Source organism: Scyliorhinus canicula, chromosome 5 (genome assembly GCF_902713615.1).
Source record: "Scyliorhinus canicula chromosome 5, sScyCan1.1, whole genome shotgun sequence".
In the NCBI taxonomy this organism is placed as follows: Eukaryota; Metazoa; Chordata; class Chondrichthyes; order Carcharhiniformes; family Scyliorhinidae; genus Scyliorhinus; species Scyliorhinus canicula.
The window spans coordinates 140,463,449-140,482,335 of NC_052150.1; the positions used below are offsets into that span (position 1 = coordinate 140,463,449).

Here is an 18,887-nt window from a genome sequence, read left to right on the forward strand (position 1 = left end):
AACAAAATCCAAGGTTTAGTACAGGTCTGACATGGTGAACTGCTGTAGATCATGCTACATGGCATGCAAAGCTCCTTGAAGTTTTGGTCAGACTATATTGAAGTCGCAATGTCGAGCGTGTTGAAAATGTTGTGGGTTACTGTGAAGATAAGCTTTGAGGGCAAAGCACTGAGCTAGTGCTCAATTAAAGAACTTCTAAGCAGACAGATACCTTGTGGTGAAATTGCAGCGCATAATGTGACACCTCCCTGGGCTAGTTGATGGTCAATTCCAGCCCCACAGGTCCTGGAGTCTAAATATAAGTGAATTAACCACCAATCTGCATTTTTTTGGAGATCTTTGACCCTTGACTGCTTCAATGATTTCCAGGCACAAAGTTTGTAAGTAAAACATTAAAAAAAACTTTATTTATAATAAGAGAAGAAATAAACATGTAATGGAAAGAATAGAACAATGGTCTACTAATCCAACTATTCCCCAAACCCGATCCCACCCACTGCCCAGATGTACAGAAGGCAGGCACGCAGTGGGGGGGACAAAAAGGTTCCAAAATAACCAGAATTAAAAGGCCGAGATGAATCTTTGCTGCTGAGGTGTAGTCTTTGTAGTCGGCGATCTTGAAATCATTGGTTGGTTTGGATCTTTTAGAATCTGCTCACGGGCTGCAGGACTCCCTCTGGAGAGTCACCTTCATGTGTAGTACAGGCCTCCAGCAGATTGACTCTCAGTCTCACTGAGATAGTACTAAAATTTTCGACCTGAGAGTTTACTGCAATTTCACCTTGAAAATATATCGTTCTTTCACTGTCACCTGGGCAACATCCTGAAACTCCCTTCCGAACAGCAGAGTGGGTTTAACTACATCTCAATATAAGGGCATAGATCGGTCAAGAGGAATCACAATAGAGACAGCCCATTGGCCGGGTATGAACAATGACATTGAAGAAGTGTGAGGCATGTCAAGAGCATATGTCAAGTCAGCACAAAGCACCACTGATTCTACATGAAGTTCTGGCCAATCCTTGGTCCAAGATTGTATCCGACCTATTTCATGTCCAAAGCACTGACTTCATCGTCATCATCAACTACTTTACCAAATACCACATTATTTAACAATTGCACAAAACTTCAAGCACAACTGTCCTGCCTGCTCTAAGTGCTATTTTCAATTTATCAGGTGAGCCCAGAGATATAATTATGGATAATTATTAGTCAACCATTTCAAGACGTGTGTGAGAAACGGAATATCAACCATACTAGCTCTCTCTTCATTACCTTAGACCTAATGGTCGAGGTGAATTAATGATTTGCACAGTGAAAATCCAAATGAAGACAGACCAAGCAAAATATATACATTACAATCTTGCATTTGAGAGCAACATCTTTAAGTGCAACTATTCCATCAGCAGCAGAGCTCATGTTTTGCAGACCAGTGTGTACCAATGTACCTACTCTCACACATTCTACTTTCTCAGGAACTAGAGAACGACCTTTAAAGCTATAGGAGAACCTAAGCAACATGCACAACAAAAATGCAGGTACAGGACTGCCAAGTTTACAGTTGGGGTAACCAATTCACATCCAGGATCCCACAGTAGGTATGTGGCAACCAGTGAAGATGACAAGAATTTGTTCAGAAGCAAGGTATTGGGAAGCCATGTCACACAGATGTGCAATGGTGAGGCATTACAAAGGACAAATCAGATCCATTACAGATTCTCAACCATCATACAGTTATACTGCAGCTAGGACAATATCTCAAATGCAACCAGGAAGAACACCTAAGAATGTCAATCGATAGATCACTATGAGCAATTGAAGAAACATACAGATAGCGTTAACATCTTAAGATGTGGACAAACCATCTGATTGAATTTATACTGTCTAGACTCATAGATTAACAGTTCTATGCAGCTATGTGGTGGTAACTGAACATGAATGTGTATTTTGACTAGTTAAAACATCTTTGGAAGGGGAGGGGAAGTACCTTCAAAAAGATAAGATGTTTATTATGCCTTGAAGGAACATCAACATGACATCACTGGAAGAGAAACATGTCATGCGATCCAGTCTTAGTTTTACTTGTGCTTCGAGCAGAGCACACACACACAGTTCTGATGACTTCAAGTTTTATATCAATTTATAACTGTTCTCATGTACCTGGACTTAATAAATGAACACAATGTGTTTACAAAATCTCTTATGAGTAATTGGTGCCTTGTGTCTTGTATAGTAAATAAGTCTAAGGTATAATATAATTATAATGAACACAGTAGATTTGAGCGCAGGAAAGTGCACAAGCTGCGAAACAGGTGACTGGTCTGGGACCGTACTAATACAGCGCCCACCTGAATTATCTAGGTCAGGGGTGGGCAAACTACGGCCCAAAGGTCTTTATGCGGCCCACCAAGATCAAGTCATTAAATTTTAAGGTCAATGGGGGGGGGGGGCTGTTGGGTTACTGGTATAGGGTGGATACGTTGACTTGAGTAGGGTGATCATTGCTCGGCACAACATGTGTTTCATGTGAAGTTTCTACTTTAAAATATTAATTAATAAAAATTAATTGCTTTTTTTTCTTTAAACTGAGTTACTTTGTTTTTCAAATAAATGTGTTTCATGTAAAGTTTCTACTTTAAAATATTAATTAATAAAAATTAATTGCTTTTTTTTCTTTAAAAACCTTTTATTTTGGCTATTTTAAATATTAATTATTTTACTTAATATACTACGCGGCCCTTTAAAATTGTGAATTTCTGAATGTGGCCCTTGCACGGAAAAGTTTGCCCACCCCTGATCTAGGTCATCGTTTTTTATTTTACTCAATTAAAAATGATGCATTCATAGAGCCCACTTAACAAGAACCCGTATGAGTAGGTTCTTCCCCGAGGTGGAGGATAGATGTGAACGGTGCCAAGGAGACCCGGCCAACCACACCCACATGTTCTGGTCTTGCCCCAGACTTGCAGGGTACTGGACAGCCTTCTTCGAGGCAATGTCCAAAGTGGTGAGGATGAGGGTGGAGCCATGCCCGAAAGTGGCGGTCTTCGGGGTTTCGGACCAGCCAGATCTATTCCTGGGGAGGAGGGCGGACGCCCTTGCCTTTGCCTTCCTGATCGCCCGCCGTAGAATCCTGTTTGGCTGGCGGTCAGCAGCACCAACCAAAGCTGCAGACTGGATGTCCAACCTCTCGGAATCTCTCCAAATGGAGAAAATCAAATTCGCCATCCGAGGGTCAGACAACAGCTTCCACAGAACGTGGGAGCCATTCACGCGAATGTTCCGGGACCTGTTTGTGGCCAACGAACAAGCGGAAGAATAGCCAGGTAGCCAAGAATCAGGGGAAAGTAGCCAAAGCATGAGAGGGAGAGGGGTGAGATAGACCGGGAGCGGTGGGGGGGGGGGGGGGGGGGGGGGCGGGGGGGGGGGGGGGGGGGTTAGGCTAAACCTAAGGAAAGAAAGGTGAACCACAGAAAGGGGGGGGGAGGGAAGAGACAGGGGACAAGAGAGGAGGACGGGGGGGGGGAGCAGGGAAATGTGAGCCGGAAGGAAGGCACGGGATACAATAACAAACATGGCATCTCCAAGAGTAGGGAACGCGGAGAATAAAGACGAAAGATGGGAGGAACGGCAGAAGCGGAGGTGAGCGCGAGACGGCAGCGAGGTCCGTCCGGGAGAAGCAAGCTACAACACCAACACCAAACCCATTCGAGTATTGCCCACTATAATTGTTTCTCCGGCACCCAAATGTATATTTACCTCCCCACCAGTCTCCACGCCCCCCCCCCCCTCTCCCCCGCAAACAGTCGCCTACTTATGTGTTGTAAATAATTTTGCCAGGTGTACAGAGTTGTTGCTGTTGAGCTGGTGCACAATAACCTACCAGTTATTCTATTTTATTTTTTATTGTATATTTTTTATTATTCACTATTTTCTTTTCTTTGGTATGTTGGGTGTGCCCTTCTCTTCTATATATGTGTATATATATGTTTCTTATCCTGTGTACATAACGGTGAATATACTTTGTTCAAAAACCCAATAAAAAACATTTATTTTTAAAAATTATGCATTCTAAAATGGCTGGTTTCTGGACAACTCTGGTTTGAACAGCAGGGTTTGAGACACTATACCTGTACTAACAATATGGAAACAATATTTACTTGAAAATCAACAGGTCTGTGCAATATATTGACAGTGTAATTCCACCAGGATAGTAGTGGAAGTCCAGGAGCTGGGCTCAGACTTGAATACGGGATGCCAACCAGCAGTGAATTCTTTTTGTGGAGCATGAGCCTCCAGCTGCCTCAAACTGCTCTCGATTTTCAGAGGACATCCCTGAAGCTGGGGTGCAGGGGGAGGATGGTAACTCCAAGGCACGGAGTTTCTTTGACCTTGGCCCAGGTTTCTCTGGGTGGTGTGTATGACAAGTAGATGCAGGTATACTACCCGCACAAATCAGCAGATGTGAAGCCAAACCTGGATCCAGACCTGAGCCTTGGCCTTGATCCTTGAGGAATGCCACTGGGAATGCCACCACACAAAAACAAACAATTGCTGAGCTGCCCCAACAATGGCATGAACACCTCACAATTTCATTAAGGTAAAGGCAACTCCCTGGATCCCAAATAGTTTGTTGTGGGCAGCAGAAGAGATATTTGGTGGGACTTACATTGGGATTGAAGACCCAGGGATTTTCAAGGTCACTTTTTCTTTTCACACCAATTTCTTTTGCCAGTGTTCTTCTTTTGGTTCCAGTGACACATTCATTATCAAAATTGGTGTTAGCCACATGCCTTTTACAAAGGATTATACAACTCAGAAGCAGGCATTTCAGTCCAACAAGTCCATGCAGGTGTTTCATGATTCACATGAGCCTCCCACAACCTTACTTGCTCTCACCCTCTCACCAATACCTATTTCTTTTTCCCTTATCCATTTACAGTTTCTCTGTAACTGCGTCCATGCTAAACAGTCTCACCACTCTCTGAGCAGGAATCCTTCTCCTGAATGCCTTATTGGATTTATTACTGACATACATTTATGACTTCTAATTTTGAACTCTGCAAAGAGTGGAAACATTTTTGCCATGACTACTCTATTCAAACCCTCATAATTTTAAAAGACACCTAACAGGTTCCATCTCAATTTTCTCTTTAACACAGAAAAGATCCAGCTTGTTCAGTCTGTCCTGACAGTTGGACCCTCTTAGTTCAGGTGTCACCTTTGTGAATATTGTTTTTTCGATTTTTTCATTGCTTCTGCATCATTTCTTAAAATTTGAAGACTAAAAACTGTGCACAGTACTCTGAGTACATGCTAACCAAGTTTCTATATAATGTTGGCGTCAGTGGACTATTTCCTCTGCAAGGGCATGGCAGCCAATGCTAAACCTGTCCCGCACACCTTCAGCAGATGTCACTAGGTCAATGATAGGGGGTGGGATTCTCTGTCACCGACGCCGGAATCGCTAAAACGCGATTGGGCGGAGAATCAGTTTTCACGCCGAAATTGTGGACACGGTTTCACACCAAATCGCAATTCTCTTGTGCCTCGACAGCGGCGTCAATGCGTTCCAGAACGCAGGTACGATAAACACCATTGGCGTATCATTAGAAGGCCTGACCCAGTATTCTCCGGGGCCTCTGCGATTCTACGCCTCCACTGGGATGAATTCCCAATGGCGAGGTTCACTTGTGCTTTATAAAAATTGTGAAACAGGAGCTGTGGCTGCTGAGGGAATTAAAGGGGGTATGGAAAGTGTCCAACATGCCATAGTTTGCTGATAGTCGTGCCGCTGACTAGGGGGCTTCTGCTAGGGTCGGGGGGAGTAGCGGGGCGTGGCCAGGAGCTGGGTGGTCAGGATGGGCGGGCACGGAACACCATAGTCAGAGCCGGAAAGGCAGCCATACAGCTGGGCACACCGCTGGATTGGATTGGATTTGTTTATTGTCACGTGTCCTGAGTTACAGTGAAAAATATTGGTGTGCATACAATCCAGACAGATCATTCCATAGATGAAACAAAACATAGGGCATACATAAATACACACACAAAAAAAATAGCAGATACTGCTGACTGTCCACTGTGAACTTACGGCTACAGATCAAATGGGTATCTCCCAGGGCACTCACTAAGTGCCCTCTGGCCCCAGCCGACCTATCAGCAGGATGGACGCACTCTAGCGAAACCAGTGCCACCTTGTTGGCTGGGATGAGTGTGTGTGGGGAGTGAAGTGCGTATTCTGTGGCTGCAGCATGTCAGACTCCTGAGTGTCAATCATGGACCCAGCAATTCCCACTCCATTTCCCATTGGAATCGATTATGTTCCATGTGGCGCCGGTGCTAGCCCTTCAATGCTCGCTGAATCAGTCCAGTGCCAGTTTTGCTGTCATGGAAGTCCACGATTCCTGCCCCGGCGTCCACACTTAGTCTCAGGAACGGACAATCCAGCCAAGGATCTTTGAACAAGTTTTGCCTCCTTAACCAAACTGAAGACCCATATCGTTCCTGATCAGCTATTCACCTCCGAATCTCACTGGAGCAAATAAGGCATTAAAATAATTTTTTTTTTAGAATGGTAATGGCTAATTAAGCAGCTAAAAGCAGATGTAACTGGTTGGAAAAATACACAGAAATCCACTGCACCAAAGTTTCACCTACAGGAAAACCTGTGGTTATCCCAGAGTGGGATGCAATGGTTAAACAAATATGCCAGTTATCTGAGATGTTGGCCACGATTTTATGGCTGCGCCATGCTTGAGCTATTTGATGGCGGGAGCGCTGCTGCGAGAGCCTGAAGAGATGGGTAGACCCAGGGGGTATTGCTGGTGGGGGTGTAGTGTCTCAGCACCCATGGGTCTGCTGTGCTACCCGCTGGATCATGTGTACCCATAACGGTGGGAACCCCAGATCCTGCCTGTCTGTCCCACCGACCACCCATGACTCCCACTAACCATGGAGGCCTTGGCTGCGTGGCAAATGTAGTTGACTGAACACTTCACACCTCCCAAGTGGATTCCCATGGGTGGACGTGCTATGTAGCATGTGGGAGTTATTGCCTCACATCCCACTCAGACCGTGGTGCCTGGACACTGTGACTGAACGCTCCAGGAAGTAACAACATGGATGCAGCAGCCAACATTGGAACACCTAGGGGCTGGGGACGAGCACCGGGGACATTTCCGCGACCAGAGGGCGGATGAGTGCTCTGGGGAGGGGACTCACGCCCGCTCCAGGTATAGCCCACAAGTGCATCCGTGAGGTCATCCCTGTTTGCCCGGGCAGCAAACTATGTAAACCTTGACATGGCAAAGTCCCAACAAGGTGCCCAGACAGCAGGAGTCTCCACCATCGGCAGGATGCCCCAGGTACAGGGGGTAATCAAAGAATCCCTACAGTAAAAGGCCATTCAGCCCATCAGGTCTGCACTGACAATTTGAAAGACCACCTTACCAGGCCCAATCCCCCGTCCTGCAAACCCAGCCTAAGGGGCAATTTAGCATAGCCAATCTACCAAACCTGCACATCTTTGGACTGTGGCAGGTAATCAGAGACCTGGAGGAAACCCACGCAGACACGGGGAGAATGTGCAAACTCCACACAGTATTCCGAGGCTTGAATCGAACCTGGGTCCCTGACACTGTAAGGCAGCAATGCTAATAGATGTCGCACTAGTCACTTTGCACACACTGGGCCGTAAGGAAGTGCCCTACATCAATGGGAACGGGTTTACTCCCTGAATGTCCAGATCGTGTGCGACCACCACCTTAATATCATGCACATGTGTGCACATTTCCCAGCGAATGTGCACGACAGCTACATCCTGGGGCTGTCGGACATCCCTGGCCTCTTTGACGAGCACCCCAGGAAAGTGGTTTGGCTCTTGGAGGATAAGGAGTACCCACTGGGGGCCTGGATAATGACGCCAATATGGAGGCCACTGACCAATGCAGTAACCTGATACAACGAGGCCCATGTGGCCACCTGAGCTGTTGCTGAGCGGTGTGTTGGACTGCTCAAAACGTGGTTCCGATGCGTTCACCGCTCTGGTGGTGCACTGCGGTACACCCTCCAAAGGGTCACCCCCTTGATGATGGTCTGCTGTGCCCTTCACAACCTGGCATAGCTGTGAGGCGATGGGCAGGAGGTGGAGGGGAAGGAAATGTGCCACCTCCAAGGAGGACGAGGAGGAGGCGTTGGACCAGGAGGGGCTGGAGGACGAGCCCAGGCAGGACCTATAGGACCAGCCAGTGGATGGAGGACAGGTGGCGGCAACGACAGACCGGCATACCCTGAGGACCAGTGAGACCATCAGCTTCACCCGCTTCACATAGGCCGTGGTTTCATCCATCATCTCAACGCCGCCTCCCGCCCGCCACCCACTGCCACCCATTCCCCCAGCCTCACCACCCTGCTCCACTCTCCCAGTGTCTGTGTAACATACCTTCAGGGTGAAAGGGCTGTGTTGGCGCTGTCAACGGGTCACTACAATTTGCAGAGGGTTGATGATAACCCGCTGTGAGCTGAGTGATCGTGCTCCTCAATCTATGTCATAGTCTCACTCCTGTCTGTCTGCTGAGTGCTCACTCACACCCATCACCCCACCTGGTGTGCCTCGGTTGGGGGGGGGGGGGGGGAGACTCTCAGGATGGGGGCCTCTTTTGTTCCGTGCCAGCCCCTGTAGCCCTACGCCATGTTGCATCGGGGCCGGCGCGGAGAAGGAAGCCACTGTGCATGCGCGCATTGGTGCCGGTCCCACTGTGCATGCACAGATCCGCGGCACCCATCTGATGCCGGCATCGGCAGTTGGAGCAACGTGGGTCACTCCAGTGCCATGCTTGCTCCCTGTAGGGGTCAGAGTCGCTGCTCCTGAGGGCATGTTGATGCCGTCGTGAAACGCGACGGTGTTTAAGACAGCGTCAAATCTTAGCCTCAGGACCAGAGAATCCTGCCCAGGATTTTGCATTTTGGGTCTGGACTGAATAAAATTGGTTAGTTAGTTTTATGGTATTGGCTGTTATGGGGATGTTTAGCATAGGGCTAAATCGCTGGCTTTGAAAGCAGACCAAGCAGGCCAGCAGCACGGTTCAATTCCCGTAACAGCCTTCCCATAATGTGGCGACTAGGGGCTTTTCACAGTAACTTCATTTGAAGCCTACTCGTGACAATAAGCGATTTTCATTTCTTTAAAAACAAAACTGACCATATCGAATAGTAGATTTTGAGGTTGTTAATGATTATTGATTTAAAACACTTCCACCTGTTCAACGAGGGGATTGTTTTTGCATTTAATCAGTGAGATATTGGAGGTTTCCAGCTTGTTTAATTTAATTAATTTAATTTAACATAGATCTGTAATTTGAGTCAATTAAGATTATTGTTTTGTTCTACATTTTCACATTGCTATTGCTAAAATATGACACAAAGACTTGCAACATTTTTTGAGTCATCAATGAGATAGCTATAGTCCGAAAGTTACAGGAATTTGTTTCTTTATGAAGAAACTAGATTAGATGTAACTTTATTGCACAATGTCAGGCAAATGTGATAAATTAGTAAACACATTTAGTTTAATAGCTTTGGAACACATGTAGAAATGTTGGTTTTCCCTTTTTTAGTTATTTGACCCTCTGAAAAGATCATGGACGGAATTCTCCCCAAAAGTGACTAATTCCTATTGTGGTCTTCCCACACTTGAATCATTTTTTGGGTGATTCACACCATAAATGCGATGTGTGGGACCCGAAGACACCGGCAAAGCTGGATCCTCAGAGATTGGGCACCCTTTTTAAAGGATCCTCCAATCTCAGAATAATCCTACACCCCCACCCCAAATCACTGTCATCAGGTCCCCCCTCCCAAGTGAGCGACACCCCACTATGGGGTCACCAAAGGACCCCCACTTCAGCTCCTACTGCCCTCCTTTCAGGCCCCGCCCCTTGGCAGTGGCAACCTGGCACTTTGATGTCTGAGTGGTGCCAGCTGCTTCAATGGTGGAAAAGTGCCTCCAGAGGAGGAATACTATTCCACCATCAGAGGTTGAAAAGATACAGTCTAAAAGAATTGCTGTCAGACACAGCTAATGAGATTAAAATGAATGCAGATTATCCTGAGCACACCAGCAGGAGCTGACTTGGAGAATGGAAACAATTTGCATCCGGCGCAAATCCTGTTTCAAGGCTCTGCCGGGCGCAACACAGCTGGATAATTTCCCCCTATTTAAATTAGAGAGGAAAGTAAAAATAATACCTGTGCCGTCAGAAGGAATGGATTTGAATGTTCAAGTGGCTTTTCTTGGTCCTTCGTTTCTCGTGTTCTGATATTCTTTTTGTTATAAACCACATTGTGCTGTTTCGCTGAACAGGATTCGCTGAATAGTAAATTAAGCTCAACACTGTTTACATTTAAATAATCTATTATCGCTTGCTGTCTTCCTTGTTATTTCAGGCTACTGTATATTTTTCTTATAACTTGGAAGGTTAATATCAAAAGATAAGTGTTCATATTCTGTTTTCCTATGGATGAAATTTTGACTAAAAGTGAAATGTCTTTTCATCCCAGTGTCCGGAGGTAATTCTTACATCAACAATTTGACCAAACTAATTTTCGACCTTCAGAAGTTTGTGTTACTGTGACTGGAAAGCTGACCTTTAAGCTGTGTTTATGACCAACTTAAAAAAAAGCTTTTTAAAATAAATAGTGCCTACTCTGAAAATGGATTCTGTGAGTGGAAGGCAGAAAAGGAGGTAAGGATTTAAAGCTTAAAACAATATAGACTTAGAATGTATAGAATAAATAGAATAGAGGGAGATTGTGGGTGGGGTAGGGAGGGTTGCGGTGGGGGGGGGGGGTAATAAAACTGAAGTTAAATATAAATGAAAAAGGACAGGGAACAAGAGGAAACAAGACAAGCAATTGATATGCTTAAAATCTACTTTTTTGGTAATTTCTATGAGGGTTTCATTTTTAATTTTACTGGTAAACTTGTTCCTGAGCAGTCTTATTGCACTTACGCAATTTACTTCTGTGACACAGTGCATGAACAGAAAACGAACAACATTCATTGTCTCAGTCGTTGGGTGCCAGCTGTCTAAGAAATAGCACCTGGGACAAGATTTTACGTTTTGGGTCAGAATCCAGAATCAAATCGGGGTGCCAATCCCACATAGAGCAAGAGCAGTCACAAGACATGTATCTTGTCTCAGTTAGCTGTACCACCATTTTGAAGGAGTTCCCACTCCACGATATGGCCTGTTGCCACAACTGTGGCTAGGAAGGCATCTTGGTCTCAGTGACGTCCTGCAGGTTACTGTTGGGAGACTGCCACTGGGGCCTGCAATGGTCCAAATGTTGTGGGGTGGGGGGGGCTTTCGCAGGCTGACTTGGTCTCAACTGACTTTAAATTTGCATGAAGTGCTTTCAGGCAGACTGCCACTCTACCCCTGAACTAACCTTAAACAATATGATTTGAGGGTGGGATGGTACTAGAAAACCAGTATGCCATGATGGTGCGAAATTTCGCGGCTGCACGTCTCTATTCCTGCCCATATATATGGGTGAAATCCTGCCCTTGATCTCTGTTTATAGTATTCTCATGATGGCAGCCATGTCTGGAATACTGCATGAAATAATGGAGTGTATACGAAAGCTACCAAAAAAATAACTTTTCACACAAGGCAGATAAGATCCAATCACGATTTGAAACACATTTCTGACAAAATTGTCAGGATAGAATATATGTATACACACAAACTAAATATTAATCTGAAGAATGGCAATGCAGGAGATTTTGAACTTAGATCTTTCTCTTACGTAGATGACCTTGATAATTCACCAAGCAGCAAAATAAAAACCCATTGCTGCCAAAACATTTCAATGCCTACATTTTGTATGCCCGGATAAGAATTATAGATTGATGCACCCTTTAGAATGACATTTTCAACAATTTATGGTGAAAATATATAAAATCATTTTACAATGTTCAGCCTGTCCATATATGTGATGTGATATGTAATTTGGAATGCTGGAAATTGAAGCGTTAATTTCAAAAAAACATACATGCATCCCTGAATAGGTAATGAGCTACTGTTTTGTCAGGTTTTTAAGGCTCTGTTCCTCTCAATTAAACAAAAGCAACAATTGTGTTTGCATCAAATATGCCCCTAGTTTCTGTCCAGGTTTACAAACTCAGAGCAAGAGAAATGCAGCACATTCTTTGGATTATGGAGTCTTTGCATCACTTTTTGAATCTGCAACAAGAATGCAGAGATTTCAAGTTGAGTTGGCTGTTTATTGTAACTGAGTTTCAACTTGTCAAAGTGATAGGCAGTAATCCTCAATCAGCTGGGGGCCCCGGTGTAATGAGATTTTGTCATGGAAAACAAAATGTCAACTGCTAAAGCACTTCACTGCTAATTATAATAACTGAGAGTGATGTACTGTTGCTTCTTTGTGGATGCAGCCTAGTTCAAACTGCAGTGTATTTCAAACGTCAAATGTTCGAATTTACTGCATTTAGTTATACATAGAATTGAAATGAAATGAAATACAAATCGCTTATTGTCACAAGTAGGCTTCAAATGAAGTTACTGTGAAAATGAAAAATGAAAAGCGCTTATTGTCACGAGTAGGCTTCAATGAAGTTACTGTGAAAAGCCCCTAGTCGCCACATTCCGGCGCCTGTTCGGGGAGGCTGGTACGGGAATTGAACCTGCCTTGGTCTGCTTTCAAAGCCAATGATTTAGCTCTGTGCTATATTTGCAGAATTTATATAAGATGGGCGTGTTGGAATATGTATTGAACAGGTTTTTATTCCTGCAACCAGTCTCCAGTAATCTAGAGAAAACTGCAGGGAGAAGAGCCACAATGCAAACCAAGGCTCAGAAGGCTGTCGAGGAGGGGAGGTGGGAGAAGGGGATGGGGGGGGGTGGGGGGGGGGGGGGGGGGGGGGGGGAAGCAGAAGAGCATAAAAAAAAATGAGGCAGTAATGGGGACTCTATAGGGGAATAGACACAGCCTCTGCAGCTAAGAATAGGAAGAGGAAGGAGCTGCACCGATGGGATGGGATGGGATGGGCTGCGCTGGACTCCACCTGAACTGGGATGGGACGGGCAAAGACCACTGGTAAAGGTTGGGAAGGGAGCTTCAAGATCCACAAGAAATGAAAGCAATGCAAATGTAAACAAAACAGGGGAAGAATACATTGAAAAGAATAAAGTAAGGGAGGACATTGATAGCAAGGGCGAGATCTACTGGCCGTGTTCCGTGTCGGAAAGGCAGCCTAACGCGATCTCCCGAAACGTCGCAATGCGAATCCTGTCCATTGTGGGCAGAATCACTTTTTAGCAAATCTGCATATTAGAGTGAAATAGCGAGTATTATTCTAATATGCATTCCCACAATCTACCCAAGGCATGGGATCTAACCCCCTCACCTTGGAGATCTTGGGTGAGTGCCATTCAGTACTGATCCTCATAAACGGGGACCAGACAGAACTGCACTCATGGAGGTCTCAAGGGGGATTGGAGGCCCCCATGTGCTTGCCCTCTGGGCAGGATAGCACTCTGGCACTACTGGTGCCACCTGAACACCGTGCCAAGTTACCCAGGTGACACTGCCATTGTGCCAGTCTGGCCTTTTTTCCTACATCGGGAATTGGACTGGTGGTGCCCTGTGCAGGGAGGACTGAGGACCCCTTATTTGTGTGTTGGGGCTTGGGGAGATTTTGGGGTCACATCAGGGGGTCGAGCGATCGGGACTCCATTTAAAATTGATGCCTGATCTCCTTCTGTGCTGAGGGTTTCCGGAGAGCAGAGCTCCTCAGTGCAAAAAATGTGACTAAGTGCAGCTTCAGCCGAGCATTCCCAACTGAGGCCCCCAATCTACCTGAATGACCATTTGATAGCGTGATGTTCCCTGGTATTCTGAGCAACGGGTAATACCCGGTTAATCTCGTGCATTCTGGGACTCTGTTCCCAATCGGGTAGATTACGCCCACAGTTATAGAACAAAAGTATAAGAAGATGGTTAAATATAAAATGAGAGGAAATCCAATTAAATGCACACAATGGGTGGAATTCTTCCATTCCCTCAGTAGCGGGGTCAATGGCCGGCGGAGGGAAGCATTTGGCAGGAGGCACAAAAATTGATTTCACACCAGTGTGAAATTATAGTGGCATCTTCAGCTGTTACCTGCCTTAGTGAATCATATTGAGGCTGATTGGAAATTGATTGGATCCCACTAATGGGATGCAGATTAAGGCCTGACCAGAATCTTCCCTCCATGCCCGATTCTCTGCGACACCAGTGCAAAAGCACACTGTCCAGAACACGTCTAGACAAATGCAACATGAAAATGTCAGGACATACCTGAAGAAGGCCTAGGGTTGCCTCCGGAGTTTGGTATGGAGGCCATCAGCAACCCTGGACCACCACAGCAGTGGGTGGGGGGAGCATCTATCAGGTGGATCTTCCATATTCAACGTCTTGCCTAAGAGTGTTCCTGGAGATCCACCTTCTTTCTTCAGGAGGTCCATCTTCATTCCACAGGAGATCCATCTTTTTTCAGGTATTCCATCTTCTTTCTTTAACAGTGGGTTAGTGATGTTGGGTGCCTTTTAAATATGGCAGCCAGATATGATGGTAGGACGCGTACCTCAAGCCTGCCCGCCAAGGTAGACAGTGCGTTGCCTGTCTCCATCCCACCATGGGACTTTATCCCAGATGGGAGAATTCTGCCCTATGTTTGGAATAAGATAGGGGAGCTAGACACAAGCCTGCGTAGGAAGGAACCAGACATAATCGAGATTGCAGAGGTATGGCTACAGAAAAATCAGGATTGGGAAACAAACAATGCAAGGTATGACAATAGGTATGACAAATGTTTCCATAGGTTTCATGCCACACCCATGATGGTCTCTCTCTGACTCGCTTGCCACAAGATATCTCTGCAATCAGTGGGGCTTACCATTTAAACGCCTCCCCAGCACTCACCAAGACTTGTTCCAAGTTCAATCTGGCAGATGGCTGATAGGAAGGCTGCACCACGCTTCACCAAGGAAGTCTTCAGCAAGCTTCTGGATTGGGTCCAGCAGAGGCAGGAGACACATGACTCTCAATTGGGCAGGCAACCTACCAGCAAACCGTGTCTTGAAAACTGAGGCCGGGGTTATGAGCGCCAGCTCATTCTATAAGGTGATGGGGAAGTGTTGTAAGGAGATGAATTACCTTCTTCGTGCAGCCAGAGTAGGCCTGCCTCCTCATGTCTCCCTCAGAATCCTTAACACAGCCCTCACACCCCCATGGAGATCGCACATTCCCAGGCACCTCACGGGCCCCTATGCTGACGCCCCACCAAACTCATTAACCCCCAGTTACTCCTTTGTTTCTTACATCCTTGCTGCCACATATTCCCCACACATTCTAAGCTATATTACCATCTGATCTGGCAAGACCCGTGCTTTCATTCTACCCATTTATCTTATTGCAGGGAAAACACGAGCAGAACAGGCATGAATGGGCACAGCGAGTTGGAGTGATGCTCAAGATTTTTAATCCCTTTGAGAAACTTTCTTGCCGGTGAGAAGTAGGACCACACATGTACAGAGGGTGAGGTGGGGGCCAATGGCACAAGTGAGAACCTTCAACACATCCAGACAGGGAGCGAGAATCATGTGAGTTAACTTTATCCTATCAGTGTTAACCTGTCCTACACTAAAACCATCTCCCTTCCATTGCAGGTCAATCAGCAAATCAGCCCAGTCCAGACCATTGTTGGATGCCACCGACCCGACCAAGCATTGAGGAGGAGTTACAGCTATCACCCGCACTCTCTTCCAGCGTAGATACCGACATGTTGCTGGGAATAAGTAGTAGGCAGGCTTTTGGGTCACTAGCTGGTGAGCACCTCACACCTGAAGATCCACAGCAGGCAGAGACAGGAACACTCCAGGGATCCGGCAATTGGAGGAAGACCAGAGCCCCGGATTCAGCTGAACGTACCCTGGATATGGTTGATCCAGAGCTGTTGGAGCTGCAAAGGCACAGTCGTGAGTATCACTGTTGCGATCCCAGTAACAATCCAGTTATAACTGTTTGGAAAGACCCCAGAATGGAATCCTGGCTCAAAGGATCGTCATTTTTATTTTATTTTATCAAATGTAGAGTAACTGAGTCACAGGACCGTAAATTAGTTTCAACAACAAGAAAAATGCATTTATTAAACATGAAAAATATAAGAAAATACTCCATTACTCAGCACCTGGTTTAACAATTAGAACATAGAACATAGAACAGTACAGCACAGAACAGGCCCTTCGGCCCTCAATGTTGTGCCGAGCCATGATCACCCTACTCAAACCCACGTATCCACCCTATACCCGTAACCCAACAACCCCCCCCCCTTAACCTTACTTTTATTAGGACACTACGGGCAATTTAGCATGGCCAATCCACCTAACCCGCACATCTTTGGACTGTGGGAGGAAACCGGAGCACCCGGAGGAAACCCACGCACACAGGGGGAGGACGTGCAGACTCCACACAGACAGTGACCCAGCCGGGAATCGAACCTGGGACCCTGGAGCTGTGAAGCATTTATGCTAACCACCATGCTACCCTGCTGCCCCAGGTTTTAAGATTAACACGGATGACAAAGTATATTTAAAGAATGGCCCCATTAACACAACAAGCCCCTGGACAAACACCAGATGCCTGTGCTCAAATATACATTACACTCTCAAACCCCAAGTGACTTTCTGTAGCTGGCTCCTTAGAACCCCCCCCCCCCCCCCCCCCCCCCCCCCCCCGCTCCCGCCAGATGATTGTCACATAAGAATTTCCAAACTCTAATTCCCAATACACACTTCAAAATCTTCTCTCATGATCATGCATTCCAAAGTTGTTTGCATTCCAAAGTTTTGGCCAAGGTTGGTATCATGACCGGTACAGGCTTGGAGGGCCAAAGGGCCTGTTCCTGTGCTGTATTGTTCTTTGTTCGAAGATTACATTAGAAACCTAGGGCGGGATTTTCCGACCCCCCACCGGGTGGGAGAATCGCTGGGGGTCGGCGTGAATCCCACCCCTGCCGTCCTCCTAATTCTCCAGTCCCCCCAAAAAATTGCTCCGGCGTGAGTTGCGCCACCTGCCTTGGAGAATGGCGGGGTCCGGCGCAACTCAATGGGCCCCAGGGCTGACCGAATTTTCCGGCCCGCGATGGGCCTAAGTCCCGCCTGTTCTTTGCCAGTCCCGCCGGCTTAAATCAAAGTAGGTCCCTTACCGGCGGGTCTTGGTGGCGCGGGGTTCTTGGAGGGTCACGGGGGTATCTAGCCCCCGCGGTCGGGGCCCATTGATCCACGGGCAGGCCTGTGACGTGGGGGCACTCTATCCTTCCGCACCGGAGGCCGAGGTCCTCTGCTATTCCCGGTGCGGAAGCGAATCCCTCTGCGCATGAGCGGGGATGACGCCAGCATGCGCTGGTGCTCCTGCGCATGCACTGACTCGCGCCGGCCGGCGGAGGCCCTTCGCCGCCGGTTGGTGTGGCACCAAGCCCCTTTCCCACCGGCCTGCGGGGCGCCAACCACTCCGGGGCGGGCCTAGCCCCTGAAGGTGCGAAAGATTCTGCACCTTTGTGGCGGCCCAACGCCGGAGTGGTTCACGCCACTCCCTCCCGCCAGGTCCGCCCGCCCCGCCAGGTAGGGGTGAATCCCGCCCATAGTTTCTCACTAGCCAATTCCTTCTCAACTTTGTCCTGGTGTCCATGAACTGTAACCTGTTCTACACCCAGGTTTCTAGCATCAACCATCCTTTAGTTTTTCTGCAGCTTGCATTCTTGCACATTATTCCATTGTACAACGTCTCTTGCGTCAAACAAAGCTGAGGGATGTTTTCTCTCCAGCTGTCTATCTGCAACTGCTTTGGCTTTCAGTTTTAAAAAAAAAACACACAAAAGCTTTTTGTTTTACCTTAGAAGGGCCTCTAGAAGCCAAGCCACACCTACTCTGCTGGTCTATTGATTTTCCATACCATAGCTCTCTCTATCAAAATAGAATCCAAGATGGAGTTGAAACTGACCCCATCACATACAAACACCTTTGTCTAGCATGAATCTAATATGTATTTAATTGGTCAGCCATTTTGTGTTCTCCACTAGAAATTCTCCTGTTTCTGACTGTAAGGAACCTACATTCACCTTCAACAATCTTTTTCTCTTCACATATCTCTAGAAACATTTACAGTCAGTTTTTATGTTCCTGTAAGCTTACTCTCGTACTCTATTTTCCCATGCTAATCTTTAAATCTGTGTTTATATCCACACGGTTGTCCATCTCGGGTCCACAGGACAGAAGCAGCTTGACCTTTGAGAGCCCCAGTGGTCCACTTCCCCCACCCCCCTAAGGGTGAGTATTGAGAGCAGTTGACTGTGTTCAATCGACCTGCATTCCAACCTCACGGGGGAAATTAGGCATTGCAACCCATCATGTCCTGAACAGGGTGACTGATGAATGCTTCTGCCTTCCTGCCTTGCATTCGGGCGACATCTGTGCCACTTCTTAATCATAGAGAGGTGAGTAAGCCTTCATCTTGAATGCTTAGGGGCTCAGCTCCCAAAGGGTTAACCACTGGATTCAATCAATGGCTGTTAAGACAGCAATTTTCAGTTACTTTCATCTTTAGATGGCACCTCCATTCCCCCAGCCCTCATGGTCTATGGATTAAACAAGTCCCCCATCCTAACTTGATTCCCTGATGGCCAGGCTTCCCTAACCAGTGGCTTTTCCCTTCTAGACAGCTGATGTCCTGAGGATACACTCTGCAGCCTGAGAGTGGGGGTTCATTCTGACTGTACTAATTCTCCATGCTGTGTCAGGGTCTGCTGCCCACAGTTAGCT

The 18,887-nt window shown here is 46.7% G+C and overlaps 1 protein-coding gene and 1 long non-coding RNA gene across 2 annotated transcripts in view; one reads left to right on the forward strand and one right to left on the reverse strand.

Annotated features, from left to right (window-relative positions):
- Positions 1-18,887, reverse strand: part of LOC119966299 (adenylate cyclase type 1-like) — a 419,500-nt gene that overhangs the window by 30,868 nt on the left and 369,745 nt on the right.
- On the forward strand, positions 10,148-18,374 carry LOC119966300. The gene is made up of 3 exons (XR_005460721.1): positions 10,148-10,745; positions 15,738-16,046; positions 18,337-18,374. It is a non-coding gene; the product is annotated as an uncharacterized LOC119966300 (long non-coding RNA).